The 24377-nt window shown below is 39.6% G+C and overlaps 1 protein-coding gene across 1 annotated transcript in view; it reads left to right on the forward strand.

The window, feature by feature from the left end:
* The first annotated feature begins 8592 nt into the window (after positions 1-8592).
* Positions 8593-24377, forward strand: part of LOC111579182 (cadherin-12-like) — a 119374-nt gene continuing 103589 nt past the window's right edge. The window contains exon 1 of the mRNA XM_023286353.3: positions 8593-9044. The gene's annotated coding sequence lies outside the window, so the exon portion shown is untranslated. The remainder of the gene's footprint in view (positions 9045-24377) is intronic.

Below are 24377 nucleotides of genomic sequence, written 5' to 3' on the forward strand. Positions count from 1 at the left end.
GGCTGGAAAATCAAATTGTACGTGGGGGTTTTGTGTTTTTTTTTCTCCAGTGATAATTAATTCCACTCTCAGTATCTTAAACCCGGGTCCAGAATAATTTATCTGGTGTTATTACCTTGCTTTTATCTTCATCTGAAGGAAGAAAAACATCATCGGGGAAACACGCGCCGGCCTCTCAAATAAGCGTTTTTAATCTCTTTCATTAAGTTGGCATTACAGCTTTGAGAAACTGATTAGATGTCTCATTCCTGGTTGCCTGGGCTGATTGTTGTTAATAGCAACCTGTATTGCAGGGGCACTGTCAGAGCGAGTGTCTGCTTCGCTCTGTTTGGAGCAAATCACCCAAGCACATGGCTGTTTTAATTACTGCTCCATACAGATCAATGCAGCCTCGGTGGTGGTGCCATCAACATTCAGGATTTGAGTTTTCCTCAAAAAAAAAAAAAAGAAAAAGAAGAAAAAACTCCACATTGTGCTTCAGGTTCTGATTGTGAAGAGGCTGTTTGTATGAAAAGGCTTAATGAAAGATTATTCTGCTCTGATTTGACACTTTGGATGCGGATGAGTTCTCACAACTAAATAAAAGGCATGGCGCTAAAAAGAGATGTAGAAAATCTAAAGTCGGTGCTCGGTTCCGTTAGATCGTCTTCGTTTCGGGATTGTTTTGTTTCGTCTGCAGCAAAAATGGCTCATGTTAAAGCATTAGAAGCATTCTTGTAATGTAAAGTTGTAAACAGCTTCGTATTGTAGTGGGAATATACCAATTATCTGCCAGGTCAATTATAGTGGCCAATATTTGGGTCATTCCAGAGTTGGAGGACATTTGGACAAAAGTAAAAAGAACTTGTCTTAGCCTGATAATATGAGGATGCTCCCACAATTACAAGAGACATCAATGAAAAAAATACTACCCAAAAAAAAAAAGGAGGTTCAAATTTAATTTTAACTGTTTTGTTTGAGATTCAATTTGGTCATCAAGGGGGTGGGACAAGAGAAAAACAGCATTTTAGGGGGAACTCCAGACTTATTTGTATTTTTAAAAATATTTTCCAACATTCTTTTCTCCTATTTTTTTTTTTTTTTTAGATTTGGTCTCAGGACAAGTAAATTTACACAAGTGCATGTTTTAGTATTTTGTACATGGATTATTTGAAATTTGATGAGTGGGACGTAAAATGTCCTCCAATTCTGGAATGTCCCATTTGGTGTTTTTCCAGTTATCTGTATCATTATTTTCAGGGATAAAATCCCTACTTTGAGTCTGATGCAGATACATCTCTGTCTGTTGTCTCATAAATGTTATTCAAGCAAAGACACTAGCAGCAAAAACTGAACAAAACAACACAAACTCTCACTAGTGATTAACATGAGGGCTATGCTAACAGCTAGCGGCTAAGTCAGAGGACATATTACCGTGAAACAGAATCTGGAAGACAATAACTAATAATGCTTTAAGGTATGAACCTTAGAGGGCAACACAAGTGACAGAACAGAGACAGATTAAGGAAACAGAACTGATCAATCTCAATCAATCAGACACTTTGATTCTATCACTCCTATTTCCATTGTGCATATTCAGTCACAAAAATCCTTATAAATGAAGAAGCCTAGTAATAAATGACGGTTTCCTTACTATCACATGCTGTTAATATATAACATTGTATGCAAATCAGCCCCAAATATTGTTTATCAGTGTTTCCCGATAATCAGAATTGACCCTGAAAAACCCATATTGATCACTATATGATAATAAAAATAGACAACTGGTTGTTTCTTTGCAAGAAAGGGAGGATATAAGAAGCTACAGTGCATATGTAAGACAAGGAGTGGACTATGAAAAAGTACAACCCACGGATGTTAAATTATTAAGACATTCGAAGGCAGAAATCTTGATTTGGTGTGTTTTATCCCTGTCTTCCTGCCCACTAATAAATGCAGTGAGTCAGAAAAAGGCGGAGGCAGACCGAGGCTCCAGATGCCCTCTTCTGGGCCCAGACCTCCCTGAGGACAGGCTCGTCTCGTCTTGAGCAGCGTGATCTGTCCGGCGAGAGGCAGGCTGGTGATTCCATTAGCTTAGCCCCTAATAAGAACTCCACCTGGGTCCTTGTTGTCCTGCAACACATCCCCGATCCATCCGCACCCCAGTCGCGCACCAAGAAAAACATCGAAAACATCAACTAAAATGAATAATCTGAATGCAACCTGTGCATTTCTCTTTGAGACAAATTGCTCCAGCCTGAAAAAAGTCCCCAAATTAAATTCAATAACACGTTTCACTCATATTTCAATAACACAATAGCTTTAGATGCTTAACTCATGCTGGAAAAAGCACATTTTGACCTTTTGGTAGAATAACCAGCTGAACACAACATTCCTACCTTTTCCTTTGTCCATCTCATGTACTTTTAGGTCATTTTGCTGTGCATTTGCAATCTGCCCGATGAAATTTAAAAGAACAGAAAAATGAGCCATTGCACTCCACTGGTGGCCAATTAAAGTCAACAGACGAACCAATTAATTCTGAATTATTGCTGTGCATTAGTTTTATAGTGTAAATACTCCCTCAGCTTATTAACAATTCACACACATTATTCACTGCTGTATCTGTAATATGTTATACCTAAGTAATAATTCAATAAATTCCTCATTTCTGATCACCACAGCGCCTTTCTTTCAGGGTTTCTCATTTTTGGACCATTCCAGGAGCTACAGGTTTGCTCTGACTGTGCATCTTTTGATTTTTTTTGGAACATTTCTTTAACTTTATTGAAGCTGCTCCGCCAGTCACCTCTCAGCGCTATAAGGAGTCCACACAAAATCTGTCAAAAGCCAAAAAAAAGGACTACAGAGTTGCCTGTAAAAGTTAGAATCCACAACTTCGTTTTGTCAATTCGTGCCCTCAAGTTCTTGTCCTCCACAGTCGCCATTAGGAAAAATAAAATAGCTAACTTTTGGAAAAGTTATGGCCATTAGCTTTTAAAGTTTTGCAGGATTCCTCTTTGGTATGTTTTACCTTTACATGAAGTGACTTTGGAGGATAATGTGTCAACCTTTATGTTGTGTTTTGAATTACAAATGAAGATTTTTGCTCCAACAAAAGCCAAAACTACCCAAAAAATGCCACCTTTTACTCTGTCAAATGCTTTAAAAATGGTCCATTTTACACTGCTCTGGTGTCTTAAAGTGAAACTTTTTACAGCATCAAAATTGGCTGAATGCTACTTTAAAAAATGTTTTCAAAAAACTTCCCTTTTTATGGTGCACAAGTGAGACATAATAAATCAAAGAAAAAAGTGTATTTCAGTTTCACAAAACAAGCATTTTTATGACAAACAAAAGTAATGCTATTACCTACTCAATCCAAGTAAACCCTTATAATGAATCTTTTAGTGCAGATTTTCTCTGTTTTTTTAGGATTTTAATATAATAATAAGAAATGGATTCAATTATTTGGCAGTAGTGGTGAGTTTGGTTCCAAAAGGACCCAAAATCCACAAAAATATCCCCTCTACTTCAATGCTTTCCAACTTTTTCCCTGTTTTTTTTTAACTTCTTTGTTGAAACATTTAATTTCCATGTTAATACTTTGATACTCATTTGCATAAAATGCCAGCCTTCGCAATATCTCCAACTATGTCAGCATTACCTTTAACAAACATGAGATATTTTTTTTGTAATTGTTACTGCTATCATATAATTGTCTTATTAATGTACCAGTTTTTTATTCTTTTTTAATCTATGTATTCCATTCAATTTCATTTTAGTTTTATTCATACAGCTTCAATCAATTCATCTCACAGCCCTTCACATAGTAAGGTGAAGACCTAATTTACCTTTCTTCTGCTTTCATCAAATTTTATCATTAATTCTAATTATTATTTCCTGTTTCTGAGCAGCATAGGCCCATCTGTTACTCATTCATTAAATTGCTATTTTTTTTGTCATTATTTGAACGTGCGCAGTGTCCATGAGCGCTGTACTGTATTTCACAATTCCTTGAACAATAGCCTGCTTAGAGCTGAGGCCAGCATCCTCTATAACTGCTCCAGAAGGTTGTGTTTTCACTGCTGGAACCTCCAATCATATCAGCAGTGCGCCCACATGACTGGCCGGTAACAACGTATCATGACCTTCCATTAAATGTCAGTCAATCCTTTGTGTGGAACGACGCCAACACGTTTTCACCCCCTCTCTCTGCCCTAAATGCATGCTAGCATGGGGCACTTTGTGTCCCATAAAGCAGTGGGCCAGTCTGAACTGCCCTGATTGACGCCTGACTCCGAGCATCCGTTCCACCTCTTGCTTAGCAAAGCTTGTGCCAAGAGGATTAAATATGGAGTCCTCTAGGGCCATGCCATGCCATCTGGACAGAGTTGATCTGGGAGCAGGGTTGTCAGCCAGGACTGCTGAGTGCATAAAATACTGCATAACTACATTCAAATACAGCTTGACTTTTTTTTTTTAAATATATTTTTTTAAAAAAAGGTCATATTTTTCCGTGATTCAGTCTTCCTTTTCACCACGTTGTTGTCTCTTTGTATTGCTTCCTCTAAGGAGAGGAAAAAGATTACTTGTTCTACTTGGATTTTTAAAACATTTTTTTTGTACTTTCTGCCGACTATTTGATTTTCACCATCTGCTGTCATATTAGAAGACAATGATATGAAAACAGGATGACTGACAGAGTTAACAGGGGAGACTGGATTTCAAGCGCTCCATTATTTTGCATTTTGAAGGCCATTACTCTGTCTAGTATAAGCCTAGACGACCTAAAAGAGGGCGGCGATAGTGTGTTTTGTGAATCATCTGGATTGTATTGAAATTAAAAGCAGGAGAATTTCACATTTTACCAGACAGTGTAACGTAATGGATGGGAGCGAAAGGGGAATTTAGTTTTGCAGTGAGTCCTGTCCATCTTCAAGACAGTCAAAATGAAATATAGAGAGGACTAAATGCTAATGCCTCAATAACCTTTTCCTCAGAGTGATGTGTGCCACCTTTGATTCCTTCACCATATCAAGGTCTAATTTTAAAGGTTAAAGCGGGTGGTTGCTCCTCAACGTGCCAGAGAGAGGCACGATGACATCAGTATTCCACATGACCAAGAAAAGGCAAGTAGCAGTGCAATAAAATTATGCACGACATGAAAATAAGACGAATTTAGGTCACCGTCAGCGACAACTGCCAGACTTCAGAGAAACCCGTAAAGTTTTGATGTTTAGATGATGTAATTCTTTTTCCACGGTGATCCCTGTTGGGAATAGATGAGGGGAGGTGTTGGGTTTCTTTATTAGCTCTTTCTCTTTGAGAGGTTATGGGTATTAGCAGGAACCAGCTGATGCCTCCTCTACCAACTGGATTCCCCTCAACTCCGAACCACCTCCAGGCCATTCCCCTCACCCTTGTACTTTATCACTGTTTTTATTGCTGGAATCCACGTAAAGTCACATTTCACAACCTCAACAGCCTACCAATGCACACATCTGCATTGCTGCACTCTAGCATCTTCCATTAGCCAACCAACGGTGACCTACAGCTAACGTCCTGACCTTAACTTAATCCTATTATCCTCTTAAACCCTAAAACTTAAACCTGAGCATAATCTAGCTCCAGCATACATACAAAAATCTGATTTTTTATGGGTAAAATCAAATCAGTGAGAACTAAAATCAACCACAAATTTGTTTTTACAACTACTAATTCCAGATTCTATGCACTGATTACGTATTTAATTTAAAAAATCCCCTAAACCTGTTGCTAATTAAAATGGCTATATATTTTACACTTTTTAAAACATCCCCTGTAAAGAATTGAAAGTATTCCTGTTCACAAATGCACTCATCTTCCAGCTACCCCACTACCACTGACGACATGCCATAATCCCTTCCTTTAAGCACAAAAAAAATTTACAAATAAAACTGATACCTTGGCTGCGCATTGGCTTGGTGGTTTGTACTTTTGCCTTGCAGCTAGAAGATCCCTGGTTCATGTCCTGGACTGGGCCTGGAATCTTTCTGCATGGAGTTTGCATGTTCTCCCTGTGCATGGTGGGTTTTCTCCGGCTTCCTTCCACTGTCAAAAACATGCTGAGATTAATTTGTGACTCTGAATTGTCCGTAGGTGTCAATGTAAGTATGATTGTTTGTCTGTATATGTAGCCCTGTGATAGACTAGTGACCTGTCCAGGATGTCCCCTACCTTTGCCCTAAATTAGCAGGGATAGGCCCCCGTGACCCGAACGACAATTAAGCGGTGTACAGATAATGGATGGACGGATAAAACCGGTACTTGAAGTCAAAAACTGTACCTTCCTTTTTGGTAAAGAAGGTCCCACCTGTTTATCTGCCGACAGAGTTGCCAGAGGGTGAAAACGCCACAAACGGATGGAAAGCAGGAATTGCACAAACAACGGCCAATCAAGAAATTAGCATAAAGCAGTAATTGTCGGTTGCCTACTGCATAGCGATGATAACACTGGCAGGTGACCATTCGGTAGCATGGCATGGGAATATAATATATGTAGAAAACATTGGCCTTTGTGCTGCAGTGTTTGCATTTTGGGTACAAGCACGGGAACATAAATTACCTGGCAACCTGGCTATCGGAGCCTGATAGCAAAACGAATGTCCCCAGGACAGGAAAGCAATTGTTATATCATTAGGTAGACTACATTGTTAGTAGGCAGTCAGCTGTAGCAACCTAACCATTTATGTCCCATGTTATTTTTTTTTAAAAGTTCCCCCTGAAAAACAAATAAAAGAAAAACATCCCTGAATTTAGTCAGCAACAGCTGCACAACTGAGAGATCAAAATGAAAAGTCTTGGGCTCTGTGGATAAAATCATTTGGGGGAATTCTGAAATGAAACAAATCTCTTCATCCTTATCTCCAGGCCAGAGAGAGACCAGAGCAAAATAAAAAGTTTTACTTCTGTCTAATCAAAACTGTGGGTGAGAGTAAATAACAGCTGTATAAACAACAACAACTGATGTTATTGACCTTTGTGGTACAACAAATAAATGGTTCTTCCATTTTAGTCATTAGAATACCAGGCAGCCTCTTCAGCGAATGTGTTGTGGTTGATAACCTTAAAAAAATTGGGTCAGTTCTGTTTCTACACCAATGTATCCTGGTCTTAGAGGATAAACAGCTTTAAAACTTATTAAGGTTCATATTTTGATCACTTTAAATGCTCTGCAGGTGTCAGTCAATGCAGTTTAGCACCAAAATGTGCAAAATCTATCCTGGTCTGCAGCCAGAACTGCACTAGTTTCTTGAAAAATGCTGTAATTTTCAGTCCTATTTCTTCAATTGATCTGCATGCAAGTCATGTGATATGGGTGTTTCTCTTAATTTGCACACACAAAAAGCAACAAAGTCTGTGTTAGGAGGTTGGATTGGTGGTCAGAGCACGAGCCAAACATCCAGAAAAGAGTTCAAGCTCCATCCTCCATCTTCAGACACTGTTTTCAGTCATTTTCAGTTACCATTTGCTTGAGTTATGCTACGGAACTACTTGTTTTTGGAAAAAAACAAAACAAACAAAAAAAAAAAACAATACCTCACAAGTTTGCTGCTGTTTTCATGAAAATGATATGCTTTGTGCTGTCGAACTGTAGCTTTTTCCACATTTTGGTGGCATTAGTGTAGCTCCACTTTTACTACTCTGCAAAGGAATGCAGCGGAGTTACAATCGGCGTATGTCTGTCGGTCTGTTTGTCTGTTAGTCTGTCTGTGCGCAACATTACTTAAAAATGGAATAAGGGATTTGAATGAAATTTTCAGGGAAGGTCAGAAATGATACAAGGACCACTTCATTAGATTTTGGCAGTGGTGCAGCTTATAGTCTGGATCCACGGATTTGTTAAAGATTTCTGTACCATTGCGAGATAGCTGCATGGCGTCACTGTAACCATGACAACAAGTGAACTCTACATCAGCTGCCTGCTGACGATCACATGATTGCAATCCTACTACAAATCGACCGCTGCAAACTTATCCGTCAGAAATCATACGACTGAGCAGCCTTGGTGGAGTCCTGCGCTCTCTGAGTGCTTTTCTTGTTTGGTGATTTGACCAGATCCGGCACAGAGCAAGTTTGCTGGCAGTCAAATGCAACAGGCCCTCCCAACACCACACCCACAGATCATTACTGGATACCTATCCTACAGAGACTTCGTTTCCTTTCCAAGAAAAGCTTAATTAACCGACTTCTGCTTTGCAAAGAGGGGTTGTCTAATTTGAGTCGGACCTGAAAGGATCAGTAACCACATGAGGTCTGGACAAAAGAAGCGTCTCCAGTCATTCAGTCCGATTAGAATATCCCTGGTGACCAACGGCGGCACACACCACTGGCTCTGTGTGTGTCAGGGTGGGTTTTTTTCTTCTTTTTTGTGCAGGGGGTGGGAGGGGAGCTTGCTAGTTGGCTCTAATCTGCTTGATGATGAAGATCCCTGGTGCTCGGGGGACCTGATGGTGGGGGAGGGAGGGAGGCGGGTGCGTTACTGTCTTACGCCAATGCAATCATGACTGTCGCTCGCCACTGAGCCAGCAGCGCTCACAAACCCTCTCACATTCCCCCTCTCGCTCTCTCTCTCTCCCCCCTTTTCGTACACACTTCCTCCCTCACTCTCCCCCGTCTCTCTGCACATACACAAGCTTCTTTCTCTCACTTGGCCGCTCACTCACTCACTCACTCACTCGCTGGCTGGCTCACTCTCCCTCCCTCCCTCCTTTTTCCTCAGTCGTCATTCTGTAACCACACGGACACACTCCACTTTGGCTCCCGTGTTTATTCCGTTTCCAAAAGCCGCCGTCTCGGGCTATAACCTCGCGCCCAAGCATCCCCCGCTGCGTTCCAGCGTGAGGCTCAAACTGTACACAAAGAGCGGGATAATGACACAAATGAAAGAGGAAAGAGACTGATTTCAAAAGGAGTAAAAAGAAGATTAAAAAACAAGGAGAGAGAGCTCGCGTTAAAAAGGTGGGAGGACAGTTTGATTCAGTGCAAATTGGGATTAAACTGGCTCTGCTGGAAAGTTAAAGGTAAGCTATTCTTGCTTTATTTCCACCGCCTGCATGCACCCCTTACTTCTCACCTTCACAACTGATTCCCAGCAACTCAGCTTGTTGATAGAGCCTCACGGAGCAGAAGGGAGCTCCGTGTCATTAAGTTCCTGGTGTCGTCCCCTCGGAGAAAAAACACCGCTGACACACTTCTTCCTAACAGCTGGTTAAGTGTGATGAAATGTGCATTGTCGGTGCCCTTGACGGCGCTGGAAGTCGGAGGGACCGCAGACACTTAGGCAGTTGTGCGCCACTTGTGCTCTCTGTCATTGCTCGTAGAACGAAACCGGAGCGTCAATTAAACACGTCAGGGAACACTTCATTCTGAATGTGATGACCCCATTTGTGGGTTATTTCAGCTCATCTGCATATGAAAGGCTGTGTAACGTCTTCAACTCTGTGCTGGAGAGTGTTCAACGCTGATTATCAACACCGTGGCGTGTCAAGTAGTGTTGGCAAGTTGATCGAAGCTACGCTTGTGCCACCAAACTACCACTCTTTTTGCACATATTGCAGAAAAAAATGACAAGCGAACACTACGACTCACTGACGACTGTGCATTCATGTGGCGGATGTGTTGCATGTGTTTCCAGCTCGGAGTAAAAGTGTTGAGAGTGAGAGCAAAGAGGGTCTGATGGCTCAATCGCAGCCTCCAGATTATTCCTTTTGTTTGCACACAGTGTACAACAGTGATATTATTAGTGGGCACAACCGCTTCCTGTGGTGCGGAGACGGATTAGGCAACAATCTCAGGATATCAAAAGAGGCTTGACGGAATCTGATTTGGTGAGAAACGCGGGATCACAGATGCAACCTTGCCCCCATTCCGCAGCAGCAGATGCTCATTCGGATGAGGCAGGAGAAGGAAATGTAAGGACACAAAATGTAGACACGTTTGATTGTTACATCAGAAGCCCCAGTGCAAGTTGTAATTACATCCAATCTGCATCTCCCACAAGGATGAATCGAGTGTTTTGTGGACAGAATCCACTTTTTTGGGGAGGGGGGGGGGTGCTTTTTCAAGATTACTGCACCAGGAACAGTGCAATTCACTCGCCTTCCATTTCTCAGAATGTGTAACATCATTTCAGTGGGACTAAAAAGAGATGCCTAGTGAATTCTAAGTCAATCCCATCTTCACTTACAGATCAGATTAAAAAAAAGAAAGAAAAAAAGCCTCTGCCTTCCACTACTTTAAGCACATCTATTGTAACTCACTTTAGTGTCAGAAGGCGCCGAGTCTTTTCTTATCAGCATTCAACTGAAAACACCTGCTTTGGAATAATCAAATTACGCTCCGAGGAGTCCACTTCCAGAGGAAAAAAAAGAGGAGCTGGACCCCTTTGAGTACACAGAGGCTACTGTGCAGAAAATGAGCATTCAGGGCATGCAGCCACCAGCCACTCAGGTATTATAACTGCATTAGAGGGGATAAATGAAGAGACATGCAATATACTTGTGGTATATTAAGTGATGACAGTGATACTAACTGGCTCTGGTGCGTATCATGGCAGTAATTTCAGGCATCTAGTGACAGTGAAGTGGAAGAAGATGTTTTTTTCTGACAAGTTTTATTACGGGAATGTCAAGTTTCTGCAATTTGGCTACTGCCGTTGCAAGAAAGTTCTGTTTTTACACTGTATGTAGACTTTTTAAAATGCTCTTTCTAATGTAAATACCTGCAATTTTGCACTTTTTTCCAAGGAAGTATCAGCAATTTGCACCCTTACTGTAATTATCAGCAATTTTGGCACCTTAGTTTTTCAATTTGCACATTTATTGCACATGCTTTTGTACCTTGGTTCATCACCTTTCTTGAATGTGTGAGCTACAGGATACCTTAAATTTTACCCCCAAGTGGATCAATGTCTATTTTGTCCTTGATAGGTGGAAGTTCCCTGCAAGGTATTACACCAAACAGAGTCACATCTAGTCTTGAATCATCTTAAAAGTTGAGATTATTGGATTTATTATTAATCCAATTCAATACCTAAAAAAACCCAAGATGATCATTTTAGGATTTTTCTTTTTACAGATTTGACCATTTAACATTTGACACCTTTACTGCAATTATCAGCAATTATGGCATCTTATTTCTTGATTTGTTTGTTTATTGCAAGTTCTTTTGTACATTGGTTCCACTACCTTTCTTGAATGTACCATGTGTTAGCTACTGGATATCTTGAATTGCTGATCTTGATAGGTGAAAGATCCCTGCATGGTATTACACCAAATAGTCTTGAATCTTGTTAAAAGCTCAGTTTTTTGGGTTAATAGTTAATCAAATTCAATGCCTAAAGAAAACAAGATGATCATTTTAAGATTTTTTTTTTTATTTTTTCTATTTTTTTTTTATGTACAGATATGACCATTTAAAATCACTTATATTTGAGAATCTACTTGCATGTGCTTTAAAAACCAGAGGAAATCTGGAATACCTACAGAAAATATGCTACTGTCTGCCTTCATGGCCTTATAGACAGACACCTGCCACTCTTTTGTACATTGATTTCATCATCTTTCTTGAATGTGTGAGCTACTGGATACCTTCATTTTTACCCCAAGTGGCTCAATCTCTATTTTGTCCTTGACAAGTGGAAGTTCCCTGCAAGGTATTACACCAAACACTGTTATATCTAGTCTTGAAACTTGTGAAAAGTTCAGGTTTCTGGGTATATAGTTAATCAAATTCAATGCCTACAGAAAACAAGATGATTATTTTAAAATTTTTTTTACGTATTTGACCATTCTGAATCACTTATTTTTGAGAATCTACTTGCACGTGCTTTAAAAACCAGGCAAAATCTGGAATACCTACAAGAAAACATGCTACTGTCTGCCTTCTAGATAGACATCTGCCACAACAGGACCTCTTTCCAAGCAAATGTAAAGTCAACCGGCTCTTTATGCCTCTCTCGACGCTGTGTCCATGTAAATTTAATGGCGAGACTGAGTGCCTTGTGGTAAATTACAGCATACGTCCACTAAGCTGTCATCACGGCTCCCAGATCTGCTGCTCTGTTTGATTAGGCTGAGCTGTTATTTATGTACAGTCTGCAGCCTTTTACCGTAAGCACAAGTACCGTGATCAGTCATAGGGATATGCCACCTATCACTGCATTTGGAGGCAAGTGTCCATCAGCAGCCTCCGGCTTAAACGGGATCAATACTTGAGATTATTTGGCGTCTCCAGACTCTCTTTACCTTGGGCTCTTCAATCTCTGCCCCCCACTCAATGGACTCATTTTGACATCATTCCGCTCTAAATGAGGTGTGTCCGAGCGTGTGTGTGTGTGTGTGTGTGTGTGAGCTCGGTAAGTGTGTACGTTTCTGCAGCGCCATAAGATGCAATAAGCTAACTGTCAGAGACTTGTCTGCATAGTTTAAAGCATCTGAATGCTAATCAGACGGCGGGGTTTTTGCTTGTTCCGTCTGCAGTCTCGAGGCCGGTCTCAGATGAAGCTATTGTGCTCGTATGAACGCGCTTTTTGTGTCAGGCGGCAATTTCTCCCACGGCGAGCTGCACTCAGCCAAGACCCCTGCAGACCTCTAAGACCGGGCCCTCCCCGGCTCTCAGACAATCATCAGCAAGAGTCCTAAACATCTGAAATTAAAGTCTTGCGGTGATGGATGACTCTCAATCTGCAGGAGATATTGCACACGCTTCTGCTCTGAATGATGGGTGACTCCTCTTCACTCTACCTAGCAATTATTTATATAGATGTGTCTCTGTTCGTTTGTCAGTTATGGAGACGTGGCGTTTCTTTCTCTCTGTGGTGGAAAATATACCCCGCAGAGGTAAAAAAACCTCACTTTCCTGCAGCCTCCACAGATGCTGAGGCTTTTTCTGGAAAGCAAACGCATCTAACCTTCCCTGTGGTATACATATGTTGTCTGAAGTAGCGTCGGAAATAGAAATAGGAAGAACGCGGCTACCTGGCGGTGCCATTTTATATCGAGGACACAACAGTTTCTGCCCTGTGAAAACACAAAACAGTGAGCTCAGTGTGGTGTTCTGTGCGAGATAAAAGGTGAGGCAGATCCTCGGAGACTCCACTGTGCAGTTATTACTCATATCTGAGTGCTGCTTTGGCTTATCTTAGAATGGCCAGAGTTGGAGGAGGCCAAGAAAAATGACAGCAGCCTTTTTCTGCTCAACTTCATTGACATCATTAACCTGCTTGTCTCGTCTTTTTGGGGGGTTTTTAGCACTTTCACAAAAAGGCACCTCAATTTGCTTTGAAGCTAAACTCCAAAGTGTGGTCAGTTCATTGTCTTCTGCTTTTGTTACGTTTCTTTATTTATGAACTTCTTTCATATATGCTTTTTGAAAAACAACAAAGTCTTAAAATATCCCAGAGGCCCTGGGGTGTTTGTGTCTTTGAATATATTTGTGCCATCCCAGTGAAAAATCCGCCACTGATTCTGAGCCAACAGTAGGCAGAAACAATTGTGGTCAAGAGAAAATAAAGAATGAAATATCACTGCAGGCCGTATACAGGCGTACGTGGATGATGGAGGGTGTTTCTTTGCCGATGCGTTCGCTCCACCGCTTATAAAGTTACTCTTTTTTCCCTATCCATATCCGGATTGAGGTTTTCATCGCTTGCCAGTTGGAGCAGGACAGCCAATTAGCAGGTTATATATGTAATCACCATCCCTTGCATTTGTGATGAAAAGCTTTCGATCCGACACACATTCAATCACCGGGATCCACCCAAACAATAAACAGTCATCTCTGGCTAGACTCGACTCCATAACCTTAAACACAACCTCCCAGGCCCCCAATGGCAACTTGGGAAAGATTTCCTGTCACACAGGTGAATGACTATTAGTTTACTGACCCTAGAGGTAGAGGGAGATTGTAATGATTTCTAGAGAGGCGGCTGTGGGGCCTTTCATTATAAGGGGGCCAAACAGCGCTGTAACACTCCCGCAGGGGGAAATGTGAGGGAAAAATACAGATATGGAATACTTCACTCAGGTGATCTGATTAAAATCTTGCAGATAACTCCCAGACCAATGAATATATTACAAGTTTATTTCCATTTCAGCTTCAAAAAACACAAAATTGTGGCACGGTGGCGAGTTAATCCTTCAGTAATTAGAAGATGACCACTAAGATACAGAGCTATTTGAAGAAGTTGACATTAAGGCTGCAACCAATGATTATTTTTCATTATTAACCGATCTGTTGGTGCTTTTTCATTAGTTTTTAATTACTTAGTTGCTGAAATACCTAAAAAGTTTTGACCCACAAACACTCAAAAACCCCAAAGTTACTCAGAATGCAATTATTGATGTTTTATTTGCACCTCATACCTCACTTTAGGACCATATCGACACTGTGATACTGTGAATTAGGAATATTTTGTACTTTTAAAAACCCCATGCAACATCTATTATTCTACATATATTAGAATATGTGCCATATCATTCTTCTATTTATGAATGAATATGTGCAATGTACATAGATAATAATCTGCCCAATATTAAAACTTCTCTCAGTAATTCTATTTATTTCAGTATCTGTGCAACACTGTAGTAACACTTCTAGTTTATACTTTTGTATATTTTGTTTTTCTTCAGTATATCAACACTTAGTTGCCAAAATATCTAAAAAAGTTTCGACCCGCAAGCACTCAAAAACCCAAAGTTTGATCAGAATGTAATTTCTATTTTAATTACACTGAAAAACTCATAATTATGGATATTTTGCATTCTTAAAAACTGTGCATTTTTATGCCGATGACAGTTATTTACTGCTGTGGATCAACTCTTGTTCAGGCTGTTGAATCTCTGCAGAAAGCCTTTGTTGCTGTCCAGTACTCATTACTTCACCTGAAACTTGTTCTCAGTGCAGAAAAGACTAAACTAATGTTGTTTTCCAATTCTAGGAAGTGGCCACAAATGATTCCCTCAGTGTCCACACATGAGGGAAATAAAGTAGAAGTGGTTCACATGTAGAAATACCTGGGTGTCTTGATTGATGACTCCCTTACTTTCAAGCCATGTGTGGGGAATCTCGTGAAGAACCTGAGGCTAAAACTGGGATTTTACTGTCGAAACAAGTTGGGTTTTTCTTTTAGAGCGGCTTGTCGCTGCGACTTTTTTTGTCTGTGTTGGATTATGGAGATCTTTTGTATATGAATGCTTCTGCTCAATGTCTTCGAATGGTTGACACTGTTTACCACGCTTCTCTGAGGTTTATTACGAACTGTGAAGTATCGACACATCACTGCGAGTTATCTTCACGGCTGGTATTGCTGCTTTAGCCACCAGAAGGACCCATCATTGGTAGACTTTCATATACAAGGCAATACTTGGACTACTGTCCACCTACATTTGCTCCTCAACTGCACAGAAAAGTTCTGATCTTCACGCTCTCCATCCACAAGATCATTTGTTCCATACACTCGTACTGAATTGAGTAAAGAGGCTTTTGCTTACTCTGTGTCTTTTGCATGGAATATGTTGCAGAAATACTGAAAAATAACCAAGTTAATCTCAGTGAGCGTTTTTAAATCCAAACTGCAAGTTCTTCAGACCGACTTCACAACATAACATGCACTTGTCATAATTTGCTAGTAAATGTAATTTTTTTTATTTGTTTTTGCTTGTGTCTTAGTTGTGTTGTAACTGTGTAATTGTGTAACTGTGTTTTGTATTTGCTGCTGCATATCTTGGCCAGGAGTCCCTTGCAAAAGAGGTTGTTGATCTCAGTGGACTTTCTCCTGGTTTAATAAAGGTTAATAAACGTCCAACATAAATTTTTTCTACATATACTAGAATATGTTGTGGTTATTCTACTTCTGGACAAATCTGTGCAACATATACAGACAATAATGCACTAATATGTGCAATACTGTGTTTCTAGGACTAGTACTTAAATACATTTTATTTATTTTTTTACTGATGTTGTTTAAATGTTTGCACCATCTCCTTGTTGCTGCTGTAACACTGCACTTTCCTTCACAAAAACCAACACATTTTCACATGTGAGGGTCTGAATTCTGTAGCCGCCAACAGATTTAATCATCTTATTTTGTAGCTAAGTGTTTAAGTCGCTTGTTTGTGCAGCGAGAAGGATTTGTAATCCTGTCTTCTCCCTTTAACACTGCCGATTACTCCGTAAGGTAAGGTTTAACCATATGGCGGCAACTTCTCCCTGCTAAAAATACATGTAAGTCACTGATCTAATACATCTTCCATCAGCGGTTGTGTTGCTCGCTGTTCTACATTCTGTTTTCAACAAGCATCTGCAATTAATTCTGTGCCACATTCCGCCGTGTGCCACATAATATTTCCACTTTTATTCATCTACATCCAAACTCATCTTCGTTTCATTAAAAGGAAAACGTGGCCCTTAAATGACATAATTTCCCCCAACGCAGCTTTTTCTGCGAAGCTCCAACTCAAAAAACAGAACATTTCACATTTCGCTTAACACACTTGAGCAAGCTGCACTCCCCGGCATATACAGAGCTGCTGTAAATGCAACTGGTGCAGCACAAATGTTGGAGTCCCATTTGCTCAGCAATCCTATCACAGTATCCCAAATTCATGTCTCCTGGATGTTGTGCTGAATACAGAATAAAGTGCACTACAGGTGTGTCGGAACAGAGAGGACGTGTGCACATTTACAGCTCTGTATGGTTCACAACATCCGAGATGGAAAGTTGAAGGGCTTGTGTAGGTGACTCAAGTTTAATTTGAAATAGTTACCCACCCTTCTAGTATCTCCTCTCCTTATCATTATCATGGCAGAGAGCAAAATTACATCATAACTTATTGAAGTAAAACAGAGGCTGAGCTAGCAGCCGTTTGATGTGGGAGCTAACTGCAAAAAACTCAGCCGCACTTATCCATGAAACATCATCTGGCTCGTTTATATTATTATCATGGCCTCAGTATGTAGTCGGGCTAGACTGCCAGTCACGTCCTGATGTGATGGAGGTTCCGCTCTGTAGCCACAGCTATATTTACCAGCCTGGAAGATGTTATTGGACTTTATTATCTTTGCTCTTTTATTCCTGCTTCATGAGTGAAATGCTGAAGTGTGGAAACCAAAATGCAGCAAAACCTGGCGATGGTTAGCTAGATCAGTTAATTTTACGTGATAACAGGGGTGGAAATCTGCATTTTGGATGTTCATTATCGATTAATTTTGCAAAATTTCTCCTGTTTATAAAGAACAAACAGGAGCTCTAAGGAAGGACGTTCAGAGATGTTAGCTATTTGACACAAATTCTGTTGTTATCCTGCAAAGTAGAGCTTTCTGTTCAATCAAAAAAAAAATGCTTTTTGGAGGAACACAATCTGACTCTGAAGTGTTTTTTGGAGTAAACTTAATATCAGTCTTTGTTCAGAGACAAAATGCAGCACAAACCTGATGATAGTCAGCTAGATCAGCTAGATTACATGACAACAGGGGTGAAAGTCTGCATTTTGCATGTTCATTATTGATGAATTATGCAAAATTTCTACTGTTTTTAAAGAACCAACAGGAACTCTAAGAAAGATCATCAATAATAATTATAATGTTAGTTAGTTAATGGGCATCTTTTGCCATTATACTGCAAAGTACAGCTTTCAGTTCCATCAATAAATGCTTGTTTGAACTCAGAAGTGGGTTTTTTTCAGTAAATTTTAATTTAGCAACCAAAATGCAGCACAAACATCTTGTTGTTCTGATGTTAACGATAGTTAGCAGAGCAGCTAATTTTAAAAACCGGAGTTCAAACAGGAGTAAAAAGAAATGTTGAGATTAAAATCCCGCAAAGTAGAGATTTCAGAGACCCTGATGTGTGTTTTATTGCAGCAAACTTTTAGTCTTTCTTTAGAAACTAAAATGTAGCACAAACTTTCAGTTATTCTGATATTTGCAATAGTTAGAAAGACTAGTGCCGCTTACTTGATAAAAGGGGTGATTAGATCTCTACAAAATCTGTTTTGCAAAATTTCCAACAGGAGCAAGAGAAAAGGATGAATAAATAAAATTACCTGGATCAATACAATGATAATGGAGCCACACAATCTGACTCTGAAGTGTGTTTTTTGCAGTAAACTTAATTTTAGTCTTTGTTTAGAAACCAAAATGCAGCACAAACCTGGCGATAGTTAGACCAGATAATTTTGCATTACTGCTGACAGGATCGCCGCAAAATCTACATTTTGCATGTTTATTCCTAATTAATTTGGCAACATTTTTACTCTACAAGAGGAGCTCAAAGAAAGGAAATATAAAAGGAACTCAAATTACAGACAATAATGTGAAGCAAATCCTACCATTACTCTGGAAAGCAGAGATTTCAGTCCAATCCAGCATAAATGTTTGTTGGAGCAACACAGTCAGATTCTAAAGTGTAGTAAACTTTAATTTAGTCTGTTTAGAAACCAAAGTGGAGCACAAACTTGCAAAATATCAAACAAGAGCTTGGAAAAAAGATATTCAAAAATAAAACTATAAACAGTAATGTATTTCAAATTCTGCCATTATCCTGCAAAGTAGAGCTTTCAGTCCAATCAGAAAAACGCATGTTGGAACAACACAATCAGACTCTAAATGACGGTTCTTGCAGTAAATGTTAGTTTAGTCTTTGTGTTGACTTTCTGTTGTTGAGATGTTAGCGATAGTTAGCAGAGCAGCTAATTTTACATGCTAACAGGGGTGACTGGATCTCCACAAAATCTGCTTTTTGCATGTTCATTCATAATTCATTTTGCACAATTTCTAGTAGTTTAACAAAAAAAACGATGTTCAAAAACATTAAAATGACAGACAGTAATGTGATGCCAATTCCAGAGTTATCCTACAAAGTACAGATTTTGGTCCAATCAGAAAATACTTGTTGCAACAAAGCAATCAGACTCTGAGGTGTAGTTTTTGCAGTAAATGCTAATTTAGTCTGTTTGGAAACCAAAATGCAGCACAAACTTCCTGTTGTTCTGAATAGTTAGCAGAGCAGCAACAGGGGTGACTAGATCTCCACAAAATCTACATTTTGCATGTTTATTCATAATAAAGTTGGCAAAATTTCTAATACGAGCTCAGACAATAATGTATTGCAACTATACTGCAAATTAGAGACTTCAGTCCAACCAAAAATGCTTATTGGAGCAACACAGACTCAAGTGTGTTTTTTGCAGTAAACTTACATTTAGATTTTGTTCACAAACCAAAATGCAGCACAAACTTGATGCTATTCTATTGTTAGCGCTAGTTAGCAAGACCAGCAGTGGTATAAGAGGTGTGACTGGAGCGCCACAAAATTTGCATTTTGCATGTAAATTTACAAGTAATCTTGTAAATTTTTTAACAGAAGATTGAAAAAAAGATGTTCAAAAAGAATTAAAATGATAGACAATAACGTGATGCCAATTCTGACATTCAGCAAAGCTGAGCTTTCGGTCCAATCAGAAAACGCTTGTTGCAGCAACACAATCAGACTGTGAAGTGAGGTCTTAGATGAGAGCGAAAGGACAAAGAAACACTTCCCTCTGCATTTATTCACACTTATCTCGCAACAAATGCCTCAGTGGAAAATGTCATTGAAGAGATAGGAGGGGGACGTTGTCGTCTGTTTCTTAGTTTACTATTCAGAAGAGTGCCGATCTAACATAAAATTACCCATTCAACCCCCCGGCACCTAAATCACCGTGACTCTTAAGGACATCTTTTTTGTGTACGGTTTTTTTTCTTTGACTTAACGGCTTTCAAACAGGTCCGGCCCTTATGCCTTATATAAACCATGAACCTGGGGAGTGATAAAGCATCGCACTTCCTCCATTAAATAGAATAAGAAATCATCCTGACAGAGCCTAGATCTTGGCCTGGGTGAGTCTTCTTATGAGCGAGACTTCCTCAAGGTCAGCGTGATCGTACTTTCTTCCGCGTGTGCAGCAACCTGTGATGAATAGGACACAGTGTGTGGCGGAGAGGATGTGAGCGATGAAGATTTGGAGAGGGGGGGTTAATGTATTGTGTTTACCTGTAAATAGAGGCCACCCAGAGTTGTGCGACTCTTAGTTGGGACAGAGATTAAAAGGACGGCAACTTCTGAGTCCCTCGTTTATAACGGTCCGTGTCAAGAGAGCCAGACGTGGACATAAAACTTCGACAACGAAAAAAATGTCCAAAAAAAAAAAAAAAATCAATCTAGTCACGCTATTCCATGAAAAAAATAACCCTGTGCAGCTAAATATGCTGATTTCTAATGTTTCTGTGGTTTAAGGACTGTATTAGAAAAAAGAAAATTCAATTTTTAGACAGTCATTGTTTAAGTTTATGTCAGGTTTGGTTTAAAAATTAAGTTAGGCTTAAGATTTAAGCTAGAATTATACGAGAACAAAACAGAAATCACTTTAAATATAGATTATGACAACCGAAAACAGCGTAAGTTTATCACTTTATCCAAAAGTTAAAAAATATTAATTATTATTTAGGATGAAGTCTGACTTGGTTTGAAATTAAAGCTAAGCTTTAGGTTTAAGCCAGGATTATGCTCCCTTGCAGATGTGCACAGAGACAGCTGTTGGCACAAATTACTTTATGAAAAAAAATGAACTCTATATAACTAAATATGCTGCTTTCTATTCCTTTTGCAGTTTAAGAACGGTCTGAGAACAAAAAAACTCACTTAGAATTGAACTCAAAACAATTTACAACTGCAAAAGCTTGTAATTGTATTGAATAATTTAAAATATTATCAATTATTGCTTAAAATTTAGTCAGGTTTGGTTCAAAATCAAAATTAAGAGGAAGTTTAAAGCCAGAATTATGCTGTTGACATTACTGTTAAGCGGTTCTTCTAAATTTAGAGGGGGAAAGAATCTGATTTTGTTGTTCAAGTACAGCAGGAGAACAAAATAAAACTCACTACAAATTTAAGTCACAAAAGTTGCAAACAGTAAAAGTATAATTTCTTAAAAAAGGTCAGGTATGGTATAAAATTGAGGTTAAGCTTAAGTTTATATGTTTCTTTCTAGTTTATTTTGAGGTTTAAACACTCTGTGGACAAACAAACTCATTTTAAATGTATAAATTCATATAATATTGAAAAATACGATCAATTATTATTTAAAATTAAGTCATATTTGGTTTAAAATTGAAGTTAAGCTGAAGTTTTACACCAGGATTACGTTCCCTTGTGCACATGGACAACTGCTGACATGATTGTTGCATAGTTTTTCTAAAATACGTCATGAAAAACAAATGAAAACATATTAGACATTATTATTTAAGATGACATCAGGTTTGGTTTAAAATTGAAGTCAAGGTTAAGTTTACAGCCAGGATTATGCTCCATTTGCAGATGTGTGATATGAATGCATAGTTTTTCTAAGTTGTACTACTTTATACACCATTTCTTACGTGCTTTGTATCATGCTGTGTACTAAAAGCACACTACTGCCAAGCGTTTGAACTATTTCCACTGTAACATCGTGCAGATATTTGGCCTGCACACAGACAGTTGATGGAACTTGCATCACTCACAGATGTGAAAAGTTTGGCTCCAGGCTAACGGTGGTGTCACACTGAGGCGACCTAAAGTAACAGTGCACACAGGAACACATGCAAGAAGCTGGTTGCTACATGACAACGTTCAAAATCTACAAATAGCTCCTTCAGCGCAGCGAGGCGAGCAGCGAAACGTGACAGGTGGTTTGTGTTTACATGCCTCTGGAGCGTAGGGTTACTGAGAAGAGTCTATTTTTCCCTTCACCTGAAAGTGCTGGAAAAACTATCTCCAGCACAACAGAAATATTGCACCTTTACGAGAAGCCAGTCAGACTGTGGAGGACAGGAATACGTCTCTAGTGTGCTTCAAAAGAAAATAGGCAGAGAGCAGCATTTGAAAACGAGAGGATTAGAATACGGAGTCTGGATTGCAACTATCACATTCTTTGGTTGGTGGAACAGACGCACAAAAACGGTGGCAATAGCATCAAACGCTTCCCTCCTGCCTTGAACCGGTTGGTGGAACTGGTGCCAGCGCTCAATACGGAGATGAACAAAGCTTAAAAGAAATGGACGGCACATACAAAGGCGCTATAAATCTGTTTCAGTTGACGAGGAAACAACTTTTAGTGGCATTTTCGCTGTTAGCCATGAAAACATATTGAATGTTCTCTACACTCACTGGCCGCTTTATCAGGTACGCCTTGCTAGCAAAAGGTTGGACCTCTTCGTGGCATATTTTCAACTAAACATTCCTCAGAGATTTTGGTCTATATTGACATGATAGCATCACGCAGTTGCTGCACATTTGTCTGTTGCAAACCTCCCGTTCCTCCACATCCCAAAAGTTCTACTGGATTGAGCTCTGGAGACTGTGGAGGATGTTGGAGTACAATGAACTCATTGTCATGTTCAAGAAACCAATTTGAGATGATCTGAGCTTTGTGACATGGTGCTTTATCCTGTTGGAAGTAGCATCAGAAGATGGTCCACTGTGGTCATAAAGGGATGGACATGGTTAGCAATAATACTCAGGAAGGCTGTGGAGTTTAAATGATGCTTAGTTGGTACTCAAAGGCCCAAAGTGTGCCATTACACCACCAGCAGCCTGAACCGTTGATACAAGGCAGGATGGATCCATGCTTTCATGTTGTTAACTCCAATTTCTGACTATCTGAATGTTGCAGCTGAAATAGAGACTCATCAGTCCGCTTTTTCTCATCTTCTCTTGTCCGATTTTGTTGATGCTGTGTGAATTGTATCCTCAGTTTCCTGTTCTTAGCTGACATGAGTGGCACACAGTGTGGTCTTCTGCTGCTGTAGCTCATCTTCTTGAAGGTTGGATGTGTTGTACGTTCAGAGATGGTATTCTGCATTCCTTGGTTGTAACCAGTGGTTATTTGAGTTACTGTTGCCTTTCAATCATCTCCAACCAGTCTTTCCATTCTCCTCTGACCTCTTGCATCGACAAGGCATTTCTATCCACACAACTGCTGCTCACTGGACATTTTCTCTTTTTCGGACCATTCTCTGTAAACCCTAGAGATGATTGTGCATGGAACTCCCAGTACATCAGCAGTTTCTGAAATACTCAGACCAACAACCATGCCACGTTAAATCACTTAAATCCTATTTCTTCCCCATTCTGATGCTCAGTTGAAGTTGTCTCGACCACATCTACAGGCCTAAATGCACTGAGTTACTGCCATGTGATTGGCTGATTCGCTATTTGTATAGATGTACTGGTGAGTGTATGTAGTTTGTACTTTTAAACTGGATTACTGCAGAAATGTGGCTTCATTGGGGTGTTTACTGCATGTTTTTACTCATGCAGGTGAAAATTATCCATTGGAGTTATTAGGTTTTCAAGCAGTCCCAGACTCGGACAATAATTAGAATCTATTTAAGTCACCTGTATAGGCACACACTTTAATATTTTAGGATATATCAGTACCTTAGCACTAAGGCTTAAAGTATAATAAATGAAAAGGAGGTATCACACTTTTAATTGAAATGAAAAGCAGGCATTTTTCCACATAATGAACGCCTGCTGCTTCATTTTTGACACTGTTCATGTTGGAAATTGTGCTACTTATTATGCTGTGAAGCCAATGAGATGGCATACATTTGTGCCTGCGAGCTGTTTTTTGTAGTTTCTCTCCATTCTGTCAGGTTTTCTCAGTTTTAAGTCCCATTGAAGTGAAAGTAGCATCGTGTACCAAGCTGCTACGAAACTTCCACCGGTTCTGTTTTCACTTTCCTTCATCTGAGCAGAACAATGAGTCAGACAAAGCCAAATTCAAAACAAAAGCCTCCGATGGCTCGGGGCTCTGTATTTGACAGCTGTGACCTAGCCTGCTGAGTTTTCCCGATGAGCACGGGTCTGTTGACTTCATTGTGTAGAAGATAAACAACAATGTGCTCAGTCACCCTTGCGCAAGCAAAAGCCCTCCACAAGTCCCATTTCTGATTGTCTACACAAACCACTAGACAGAAAGATCCATCATCTTTCTTATACACAGCCATAAATCACTCTGTTTATGTTCTTGGTAAACAACTTTACTTAAAATTGGACAAGTTTTTGATGCAATAACCTGCAGAAACAAAAGCTGCATGGCGTTATTAAGATTTAGAAAGGGGTCGTGGCTTCTTTTAAGAGCAGTGAGGTCATTCTATTTTGCAATTTTCTCTTTGTATTAACAAAACCAGATTCTTTTTAAATGGATTAAACCCTTTCCCAGAGGAACTAGGGCTATATGTGCAGGATCAACGAAATAAAAGCAATTCTTTGATCCCATTAAGTCACTGTAATCTGCAGGAAATTCAGAAAGTAACATGGTTTACTGCCACGG

The sequence above is a fragment of the Amphiprion ocellaris genome, chromosome 22 (assembly GCF_022539595.1).
Source record: "Amphiprion ocellaris isolate individual 3 ecotype Okinawa chromosome 22, ASM2253959v1, whole genome shotgun sequence".
In the NCBI taxonomy this organism is placed as follows: domain Eukaryota; kingdom Metazoa; phylum Chordata; class Actinopteri; family Pomacentridae; genus Amphiprion; species Amphiprion ocellaris.